Genomic DNA, 12,193 nt, shown 5'->3' on the forward strand with positions numbered 1-12,193 from the left:
AGCCATGCATAAGAAGTGCACATATTTATACATATGATTATACATATATACAAATTGTATTAATTATAATATAAATCATTTAATTATATTCATTCTATAATATAGCGCCATAGTTTTGAATGTTTTTCCAGCAAGCAATGAAACAAAACATATGAACCAGTAATGACAAACTGCCCAATTCAGAACATTTCAACCATAAAAGGCCACTTGAACAGTCCACCAATGTCAGTATGCACAATCTCTGCAGAAGTAAAAGTCATCTGAATAATTCCACATTAAAGAGATCTGAAACTAATGAAGAGGTTGTTGCTAGAAAACAACTTTATATTTCAGTGTTTCATCTACAAATTCAGTGCCTACTGCCCTTAAAGAATAAATTGCCCATGCTACATTAAAAAAATGGTAAGCTGGTGTATTGCAATAGGGAATAGGTGGCAAGCTGAAAAACAGATTCATGGTTACTAGGCATTTCCTCCAAAGGAGGACGTACTCAGGACTGCAGCACCCCATCTCCTTAAAATACAAGTCTACATTCTGTGGAAGTAGAACCTATAGCCCTCTACATCAAAATGCAAGTATGCTACCTGCTGTGCTACTAACACTGCTTTAAAATTCTATATGACAATAGTGATACCATTTGCTGAACAAAACAGTTGTACATTTTAAACAAACTTAGCATGAGCAGCAGTAAATTTATCTTCCCTTGAAGCTCACAGTTCCTTAAAAATGCATTTGAAAATAAATTCCACCTGCCAACTCTAGGGCATTTCACCCTCTGTCACACACACCCCCCTCATCGTCTTAGTGCAAGAAATCTGGACAAAGCCTAAAATAAACAGGAACAGATTATAAATATTGCCCTTATGAACTTAGAAACTGGTAAAAATAACAGAATTTGTTAGTATGCATTTTTCTAAAGGATATGACATCTAAAATTCAAACGTCTTACTATTTAGCAACTTCAATCCTTTTAGGAGGAATATGTGGCAAAAATATGGACATTCTGCAAAAACCTGGACAGCTGAGGGGTATGCTACCTCACTCTTATACATACATGCACACTCACAAAGGCCCCAAACTAGGTAGCTAGAACAGCATTTGTGTTAATATCCTTCAGAAAATGCATTCTAAGTCTGAAACTCCAATGCATGTCATTGTTTAGTAACTTTAATCCTTAGCTCATCTCAGTGATTTGTCAGAAGCAGAATTTTTATGATGAACAGACCAAAAATCCAAGGCAAAAATCTGGACATTTTAAGGATACAAAAAAACACAGACACAAATATAAATGACCGCAATATTTGGTTTTGCTTTTGAACTGAGACAATTCATCATGTATGCAGAACAGGCCCTGTTCTGCTGATGGGAAGACAAGATTTGCTGTAGGTCTGTAGTAGAAATGGTGCCTGAAATCTATGCTCTTGAGCATTACTCACTAGGAGAGCGGTTATGAAAGTTTTTTTTTTTCACACCATCCCGACGTTTGCTATGTAATTCAACCAACACGTTTTTTGTGTGCATTTTCAGTTTCATATAGCTGTTTTAACAAGTTGCCTAACGAAGGCAATGAGGCTTTGAAAGCCTATTTAAGATGTCTGTCTTAGTCAAATAATTAGATTAATCACCACATTTTTCCTCTAAACTGACAAGAACAAATAAAAATATCACACATAATTATCACACCACACCTAATTTTACCACATTTTTAGAACAAATAGTGACCTATGTTTCACTGGTCTGAGAAGCTGTGAATCATCACTTTCTGCAGATTTCTTTTCCCTTTACTAAGTGCTAGTGAAATAAATAGATACATCCCAAAAGCTGCATATAACTTAAAGGAAACTAGGGCTGTCTACTTCGTCCCAGTTTTAACTAGGGGTCATTAAGGAACATTCGCTATGTAGTGATTTTTTTAGGGATCTCTTTCAGATTCCTTCAGGTAAAAGAAATGAGGACTTTTATAGCATGCACTTAGTTATCAGTCCTTCATAAATGTTAATGTGGTCTTGAGTATGTATGTGTGACCACATCATTACATGAAATCATTACATGAAAGTATGAGCGACTGGTACATATATATATATATATATATATATATATATATATATATATATATATATATATATATATATATATATGTTTGTGGATGTGTGTGTGCATCTGTGAGTAGATGTGTAGGTATGTATATGGAGAACTATGTGTCTGTTTGCCTGTCTTGTCTACGTGATGACTGTTTCTGTGGGTGTGATTGTGACTTTGTGAATGTATTTGCCACTATGTGAGTAGCAATGAAGAAGAGCAAATACATTATGACGTAATGATGTTTGTACACAAGTCTTCAGAACAGTGGAAAAATGCACTTGAAGTTTATATAGTTTGTGGGAAAAGCATGTGTTTTGCTTTGTAAAGGCATTACAGAAAAATGCAAATGATCTACAGAATGTAGCAAACCATTACGTGCTTTTAAAAGTAATAGCAGCATGGTTTGAAAAGTCACTTTTGTTCTGCTGGATAATTGAGACATCCACCTGTCCATAGATTGCTACTGGAATTAAGCACCTATTTTCATTTAGAAAACCTATAAATTTAATTACCTACATCTTAAAATGCACGAACGTAGACTTTTTAATGTTCTTTCTTATCAGTAAACATTTGTGTAACAAAGCATTCAGGTTATATTGATAATCTACACACACACACACACGCACACACACACACACACACACACACACACACACACACACACACACACACACACACACACACACACACACACACACACACACCCCTACTTCTTACATAAACGCATACACACCCCTACCTACTTCTTACATCCACACACACCTCTTAAACACTTAAAACTCACAAGCACACATCTACCTCTCACTTGTACATTCGACCTTAATAAATGCCAATAGCATCTCCTCCCACTTCTCTGAAACATAAATCACGACTTAAAAACAATGATCCCAATTTACACAACTTCTCCCTACCTGCAATGTCTCCTGTGATCCTAGGACAGACAACAGAGTAGGGAGTGGAACAATGCCCATCTTAATCCTAAGATTATTGTCAAAGACAATGCCACCTTGGACTCCAGTCTCAACTGGATACTTTTAAAGTTCTACTGATTTAAAAACAAGCCACTCCTACTTGCCATCACTTATGTTCTGCCCCCTTCTCTCAACAATTCAAACCTGACATTATAGTTTCAACCTCATCAAAGCATAACTCATTCTTAAAGTCATTTCAATCTCTCTTAAGCATAAATAACATGCTCAGATTCCTTCCTGATCTTGGTCTCATTCAATTACTTGCTGAGACAACACAACTTAATATACATTCTAACCACCACTCCCACCTCTGTTTTCTAATTATCAACAATTCCACCATTACCATTCATTCCCACTAATCAATTAAGTAAAACTCATTCAGACCAAATTAAAATCACATCTCTTCTCTATGAACAGATCTCTCTTACTTTTTTCTCAACACCCCAACAAGTCAGCCACACCCTAACTCATCTGCAGCTTCAAGAGAAATTATTTTCCCTAACTAATGTTATCCAAACACAGAAAACTGTCTGGCTGACAAATGAGCTTAAGCACCTTCTGAAGTTCAGGTATGGATTGTAGCACAACTAGAATCGCAACATAATCCCTCAGACTAAGGAACAGTTTGTCACATTGCATAATCTTTCCAAGCAATCTTTATGCAGGCATTAAACCAGGCAACCTAATTTTAAACAATTTTCCACACTGCGGAAACTTAAATGTTTTTGGCAGGAGGTAAACCATCAAACTACAACATGTCTCCTGATAATCTATACTGTTCTGAAGGCCAATCTACCTCAACTCAACTCAGACTATTTTACTCCTTCCACTCAGTTACCCCCCCCCACCCTCACACATTCATAGCACCCATTCTTCTTTAAACAGGTAAGCTGCAAACACATTGAACCCCTGCTGCACCAGATTCAGTCTGAATGCCATCACAGGACCTGGCCATCTTAATCATAGATTTATATGCTACTTCAAATATTACCTTACCATTACTCTACTTGAACTATATAATGTCTATATAACTAAAAATATTCTCCATCTGGAAAACAGCACTAGTGAAACTGCTGCCAAAACAAGCAAGGCCTGTAAATGCCTCACAACCATATCCTATTTTACATATTTTTAGTAAAATTTGGGAAAAGATTATACAACCTTCTCTCCTTAAAGCAACATGTTTTTTGGAGAGGCACAGCTAGCCACCCAGTGGTGTAAACTGTGGCTCTAGATGATTGTCACTGTGTTGAAGTGACATCCCAACCCCATGTGCAAAATAGGAAAAAAGGCAATGTGGATGGATGGATGAAAGGAACACTACCATGATCCTCTATGAACCTTAACAGATGGGAAATTTCCAATCATCAACAAAGGCAAGCTTACTTTTCTTTGTTTTTATAAATGACGTACCAGATGACCTCTCATTTTTATATCCGATTTTGTACACAGATGTGGTTTTCTATAGATCCAGCCTTTCTCACTTTCTTATCAGATGTATAAACAAACTGCTGTTAAACACCACTAAGTCAAAAACCACCAGATCTATAAACTACCAAGATATCAGATTCATTACAGACACTCCTAGTGAAATAACTACATCCTGCAAATATCTAGGTGTAAGACTGGACCAAACCCTTAACTTCCAGACTTGTATAGGGAAAAAATAAATACAAATTCTTTACTTTTCAGAACTAGGAAAATCTGGCCTTATATAACCTTGTCAGTAAGGTTTGCTATAAACAAACAAAGCTCTTCTTGCTCCGTTTGAATATGGCATTATGATATTTATTGCATCTTTCAGCAACATACACCCACCCTAGTCCATCTCAAATAAAATATACTGTTTAATCTAAAGCTTCTCTACCTGTGACTACCACTGTCTTAATTGGAAGTAAAGTAAAGTAAAAATCCAGTAATACCAGGTTTGTGGATAAAAGAGGAGGGGGGAAACAAAGTAATATCCTATAATATAAGGTGCAATCAAAGAGGTATCTATAAATTAGTCATGTACAAGTATGACTGTGATAATACTTATAGAAATTTAAATTTATAGTATAAAAATAATATTGATTGTGAAATTTAGTAAATGTAAGAGCTAGATGACAATATGTTGAAAACAGCTAGTAAGGAGTCAGTCATACCAGACAGGTGGGTAGAGGAGAAGGGATAAAGCGGGGGGGGGGGTATTACTGGATTTTTACTAGCAGGTTTTAACTAATTGCTATCATCAAGTATCTATAATGTAAATTTCTATAATTCTCATTATATTCATATATGTCATATGGAACAAACGTAAAATTCGATAATTATTATTATAATTATATATATACATGCCCTCGGTAATAAATGTCATAGACACCTCTTTTGATTGCACTTTATATTTTAGGATAGATTATTGCTTTTGCATTTTTTAAATATTAAATATAGAAAGGAGGAATAAGCTTGGACACTTTGCGTCTTTATTAATAGAGTCGTACACCATCAGGTACTTCCAGCATAAGTGAGATAGTAACCATTATGTTTTTTCCTGTGACGAGGCCATAACTACAAAATATCAAATAACACTGCTAAACTCTAATGTGCAACAAAATAACAGTGCACTCGTGTGGGAATGGATGGTTATTTCAACTTGAACTTCTGTCTTGTAAGTTCAGTGCATACTATGCTATTTAGATATCAAGTCAGACCATGTATAGTGTTTGTAGATTTATCTATAATTTATAGTTATATTTAAAACTTTTCGCTATTTTAGCTGGATTATGTGAGGTATTCCTTCTAGATATGCCCCTCACAATAGCTATAGCAATCGTTTACATTTAGTCAAATTAGGAATATTGGCTCTGCTTTCGTCATAGCTTACCAATTGCCGGAAGTTGAAGCAGCATATCGGCACTATGGATATATGTATTTATGCAATTTTGGATTTAGCGCTTGCTACTGTTGACAACTATTGAACCAGGACTCTCTCACTGTAGCTTCTGAGAGTAAGATTTTATCTACACATGTAGATCTTTTATATGTGATTTATTTGACAAGAGTTAGAGAACGGTATTAGTCAACGCACGTGGAAATATCATAATCTGTTACACCTAACGAGAATGTTAGGTGTCCTATTTCCATAGCGCCTAAATGTTTATGAGAATGTTTAGTATTTTTAATGTATTTTAATGAGAATAGTCATAGAGCTGCAATTGTTGATGTTTGTGCAAATAATATTGTAACTTGCGGTATTAGTCAACGCACGTGGAAATGTCGTATGTAATTTGTTACACCTAACGAGAATGTTAGGTGTCTCATTTCCATAACGCTTAAATGTTTAGGAGAATGCTTTGTACTTTTAATGTATTTTAATGGTAACAGTTATAGGGCTGCAATTGTTGATATTTGTGCAAACAGTATTTGTATTTTGCTACACCCACTAAGAATGCTATGTGGTTTACTGTTACAGCGTCTGAATGGTTAGGAGAATGTTTTTTATTTTTAACATATTTTAATTTGCACAGGATGTGACATCAGACTGTCTATGTCACATCCCCTATAAATGTATGTGAAGGTTTTTGAAAATTGTATAACGGCCTGAAGAAGACCTTGTTGAAAGCGCTTGCCGGATGTTTAAATAAACCATTTCTTTTACTTTCACTTCGCTGAACGCTTGGATTATTGTATCTGTGTGTTTTACAAGTTATTGTTCGGTGGAGTTGACTGGTGCAATTGGAAGTTCCTGATAGTGCTGAATAGCAATTTGTGACTTTTTAACTGACTATTGAATTTAAACAGCAGTTGATGGTGTGCCATAGCAGGCAGCCGCATTGAGTACATATGGACATTGCTTTTCCAGATTCCTGCTTCTCCGTGCCACAGCTTTGACTTTTTGGACTTGGTATAATTTTTAAACATAGTTCCCCTTTCAACAAAGTATCTTACAAAAACCTCAACTGACCACTTTAGAAAACATTCTCAAAACAGATTTCACCGTACTAGCCCCCCAAAAAAATGAAACTACATTGCCATAGTGCAAACATGACGTCTCCCAAATTCCGAGCGGATGATAGCGTAATCCATCGGTTGCACAGATGGAGAAGACGTAAACAAGTCGCAAACACCTGCTCCATCTGTGCGACTATACATAAAGGGTGTTATTAAAGAAAAACGCCCTTTAAAAAAAAATAATAAAAAATTAATCTCCCGGCCAGCCAGTTCCGGGGGGGGGTGCAAGTGCACCCCCTTGCACCTGCTTGCGGGCACCCTTGCTTCTGACCGTTTTTTTTTTTTTTTTTTTAGAAAATCCTACAAGTTGGAGACAATAAAGTACTTGTGGAAAATTATTACTCACTGTAAACCAGGCAGAAGAGGAGTAAATTTATTCCAGAAATCATGGAATGTCAAGAAGCAGGTGTGAGATTCAAGCTGCTATACCCAGCTGTGTTTTTTCACTGTCATTATTTGAGGTAGAACAGGCTAAGATTGAAATACAAGTGTTTTCCAGGAAAACTGAGCTGTCAAGTAGAAGGGGACTCTACTTTTTGTTCTTCTGATAAAAAAAAGTTCATAGAGAGACGTTGCCAGTGAACTTTGGAAATGTTCCAAAGGAAAATGCTTGAGAGGGAGAGGCGAAGACAGGAGTTGACTAGAAGAACCATGAGTATGTGGATGTGAACCAGAGACGAGTTGGGGAGATGAAGATCTACAGGAAGAAAACCAGGAACTTGGAAATTAATGAATAAATGTGGGATTACAAAGCACATTTGTGAGATATGACTAAACAAGATAATCTAGAAGTATTGGACTTTTTTGACTTGGTTAAACCTGTAGGGGACTCCAAAGTATATGCCCCACTTCATGTCATTAATGTTTGGAAGAACTTTAAAGACGGGAGGAAGAGGAAAGAAAGAGGTAACTGTAAGTAAAAAATTTTGTTAACAGTGTTGTTTAAAAACATGACATATATTGTATGTTGGGTCTACCTCGTCCCATCAAAATTACAGTGTACTGAAACTGAAATAAGAGATCCCACTTCAGCGAAAGTGAGTTTAAACGAAAACACACTTTTGCTAAACTCAGTACACCGAATAAAAACAAAAAACACACATTAAAAAGAAATGACACAAACGCATTTTTGCAGGGGGGGGGGGTGCCCCTCACGCCCCTGCTACTTATATCTGAGATCACACACTACAGTGGGGAAAAGGGAATATTCCCTTAGCCTCACTTACTCAGTGTCACAAAAGTGCATTTTCATTTTAAACGTACTTTCGCTGAAGTGGGGTCGCGTATTTCAGTTTCGGTAAACTGTAATTTTGATGGGTGGAATTGGGCCCTATTTGTTATATATTAAAGCATTTTCAGTTTTTTTGTGTTGTAGGGATGCTTTAGTACACAGGTGTCCTTTTTCCTCCACCTTTCTTTCTTCTTGTTTAGTTTTAAGAAATTTAGATACTACAATGTAAAAAAGGGAAAAAAAACGTGGGTGAAAGTGTGTTTAAGATAATGGGCCATAATCCAAGGTTGTTGAGACATGGAACAGATTATAAAAATATACAGATCATGATACAAGTAAAATTTCTATGCTTTTTCTTATTTTTGCATATGGGAATTAAGGCCCTTGACTTGTTCTAAAAAGTTTTAGTGGAAACAAATAAAACTAAATGCAACAAAAAGTTTTCCTTTAGCAAATAAGTGTTCACAGTGCAATACAAGAAGCTTGTAGCTGAAGGCAGTTGTGTATCTGGTTTTCATGTTTCTTTGGAAACAAGCAGGTAAGAGGGCAATAAAAATACTTTTTTTTGCTTTCAATGTCTAAAAGATAAGGTTTTGTGAAAACATTCATGTTGATTTGTACATCTGGGACAGGAATAAAAATAACACAGAACAGCACCTAGTAGAAGCACAGGCTGTAGCATGTCTTTTAGCATGGATAACCTTAATTATAGGTCAGTTAAAGCCTGTTATTGTAGCTGTTAGTCTGGGACAATTGTTCCTATTAGGAGGGGTTAAACTTCATTATTTGAAGATGTATATAGTTTTGTGTGTTTGTAATAAATTAATAAGTTATGAGGGTGTTCTGGGGATGTATTTGTTTCACGTTTGAGGGTTTTCGTTTAAACAAAAAGTCTTGTAAGATGTGGCTTGGTTCAAATAGATAAGACAAGAATGAACTGCATTAAAGATCAACCTGCCAGTCTATGCATGTAACGCAAAAGCTGAATCTAGACATTTAAAAAACGTTATATGTAACAGGTAAGAATAATAACCTCTTATTCCAGTTGGCTGGAACTACACAATCCGTTCTTATTTCAGCAATAATTATTTCCCATAAAATCCTTTATTATCTGGGTAAAACACCAATTCTTACAAATCTTATCAGTCCATATAAAAATCTTTCTAATCTACGCTCAGCTAATAAACTACTAGTATCTACACATAAACCCAACAATAAAGCAGGAGTTTCCCGTTTCTCTAATACAGTGGGAAAAAACTGGAACCTACTTCCTGGTGACCTCACTTGTATCTCCTCTATTTCATTTTTCAAAAAGAAACTTAAATTTTATCTTACTAGCCACTGGCTCTGTCCCTGTACCAACCCTGACTAATACTTTCTCCTTCTGTTTTCATCATCACGTAATTTTTTCTAAGCTATTCCACCTTACATTATTGTCACTTCTAAGGTTACTACCTCTAAGTGGGACTTGGCATACCCAAGGTAGACTTAACAGACATCCTACCTGCTTCTGCTTGTGGGGTAACTTCCCCTTTACTAGTCTCTCCCATTCCTGATTTTCTTCTCTTCTATAACTAGTCTCTTTTCCCATTCCTTACTTATGACTTTGTTGTTCTGGAATCTCCCTCTTCCTTCTTATGCTTTCCCACAAGGTAAAAAAAAAAAAAAAACCTTAAGTGTGAAAATAGGGGGAAGGGTATTTATCTGTATTTTATCTTAACTGAACTTTAATGTATCTGTAACTGAACTTTAATGTTTTGTAACTGTTATTGTATTTTTAATCTTAAAATTTAGTAATTTTAAATATTTTTAATGTCTGATCCTTGTGGAGCTTTTCTTCCCGGGCCTCTACTGAAAATGGACATATATCCAGCTAGACTAGCCCGGTCAACAAATGTAAAATAAATAAAAATAAAATGATGGCAACACATTCCATATTATCTTTAAAAGTGAATGGTCTCACAGGTATATACAAAAAATAGAGTGGTGAACTGTGTTAAAAAATACAGAGTGCAAATAGCCATGCTACAGGAGACACATTTGGGAAGAACTGAACATGTGGATTTAATAAAGAAAGCATTCCAAGATGGTTATTTAGTAGAATATCTGGGACAAAGGAAAAGGAGAATACTTATATTAATTGCCAGAAGAGTTCCAATAGTAGTAGAAGATGGGAAAAAAGATAATAATGGCAGATTTGTAGTAGTAAGGGGCTACTGGCAGGGGAGGAGGAGGATTGCACTGACTTGTATTTATATTCCACCTAAAACTGTTGCAGTCAAGCTTAAGACAATTCTGGGAGAAATAATCTGCTTTCTTCAGGGAATATTTATTATAGGTGGGGGCTGGAATTTGATTTACATCAGTGAGGATATATCTGGGGGCCTAGAAGGCAAATATAACAAAAGAGGGTATATTTTGAAGAAATTTATGAAAATATCTGTTATGAAAGATATGAATTCAGTAGTAGGAGGTCTGAGAGAATTGACATATTTTTCCCTAAGGGACAAAAACTGGGTTAGGCTAGAAAGAAATTATATTTCACAGTAGCATATGCATTTAATTGAAAATGTTTATATGCATCCACTACCTATATCAAATCATGTTAAAACAAAAATGAAGGGTAATGAAATAAAAATGAGACAATGACACTTCCCCCACCCGTCTGTTAGAGAGAAATTGGTAATGAAAATTATTTTGAAGTTATTAGGGAAGATAGAAATTTCTTCAGAAAATATGGCTAGGGAAGGGGGTGGGTAAAATGAACATGGATTTTAAAAATAGGGTAGAAATAGAGACACGGTTAAGAAGTAACAATAATTATTTGGAGGGACTGGCCAAAGTTAAAGTATTGAAGAATATGAAAAATCTCACAGAACAAGAAGAGGCACAACCACAGAGTGCTAAGGAGAAAATAAGGGAATACTTGAATTATGCAGGAGTTTAGAGATTGCTGTTAAGAAGCTGTTTTTTGATAATAACTTAGAGCACATAAGCTTTTAGCACAACATCTCAGGAAACAGAAAGTAGAAAGGGTCATTGGCAAGCTTAAGGAGTCTATAACAAAGAAAATAACCAGAGATCTTTAGAGGTATTAGAAAGATTTTAGAAGTTTTATGAAAATCTGTATAAAGCAGAGAAATGTGGAAATCAAGAAAAAGCAAAAATGAAATTATTTACAGAAGAATTAAATATGCCAAGGTTAGAGGTACATGAGGCTCATGTATTAACAGGATAGGAGGAGATGAAATAAAAATGGTAATGTATAACTACTCTCCCGGAATAGATGGTAGCAGAAGGCTATAATTTAAAGTGGAAAAGGGTGATGATGAAACAGGGGAGCTCAAAAAATAATGAGATTCTGGCATTTTAGATGCAGATCCTTAAGGAGAGTAACAGTAATTGTGCAAAAATGTCTCTCAAATATACAATAAAAGCTAGAAGATTTAGGTGTGATGGGAAAGAAAGAGGTAATTGGGGCATATTTTCTGGGAGTGTAATGAGTTGGCAGACTTTAAAAATTCCCTGCAGACTACTCTATTAGAGACAACTGGAATTGGGATCGTTAGAAAAGAATAGCAACAAATTACATGGAAAAAAATGGGAATTGTGGGAACAGTAAGTACAGGGGAGAAATGAGGTTTAAAAACATAGGATTTGAAAGAGCTGTGTAATGTTTGACTGACACTGATTGGGTAGATTATAAGTGTATAATGTTTGCAACTAAAATTATGTTTGTAATATATAATGCTTGCAACTAAGATTATGTCAATATAGTTTGTTTTCATTTATATCAGTGTATGATTGCCTGTGTCATAAGTGATAATTTAATAAAGATGTTTCTTGTTTAAAAAAAAACAATAACCATACAGATTATTATATTGATAAAGTAGCAGAAAGTATTCTAAGAATTATGCCA

At 35.3% G+C, this 12,193-nt stretch overlaps 1 protein-coding gene across 1 annotated transcript in view; it reads left to right on the top strand.

Annotated features, from left to right (window-relative positions):
• The window catches only part of TBC1D22B (TBC1 domain family member 22B), a 1,162,021-nt gene that overhangs the window by 992,339 nt on the left and 157,489 nt on the right, over window positions 1-12,193 (top strand). The window lies entirely within an intron of this gene.

Source organism: Protopterus annectens, chromosome 7.part0, assembly GCF_019279795.1.
Source record: "Protopterus annectens isolate FY-2018-M chromosome 7.part0, PAN1.0, whole genome shotgun sequence".
Lineage (NCBI taxonomy): Eukaryota > Metazoa > Chordata > Ceratodontiformes > Protopteridae > Protopterus > Protopterus annectens.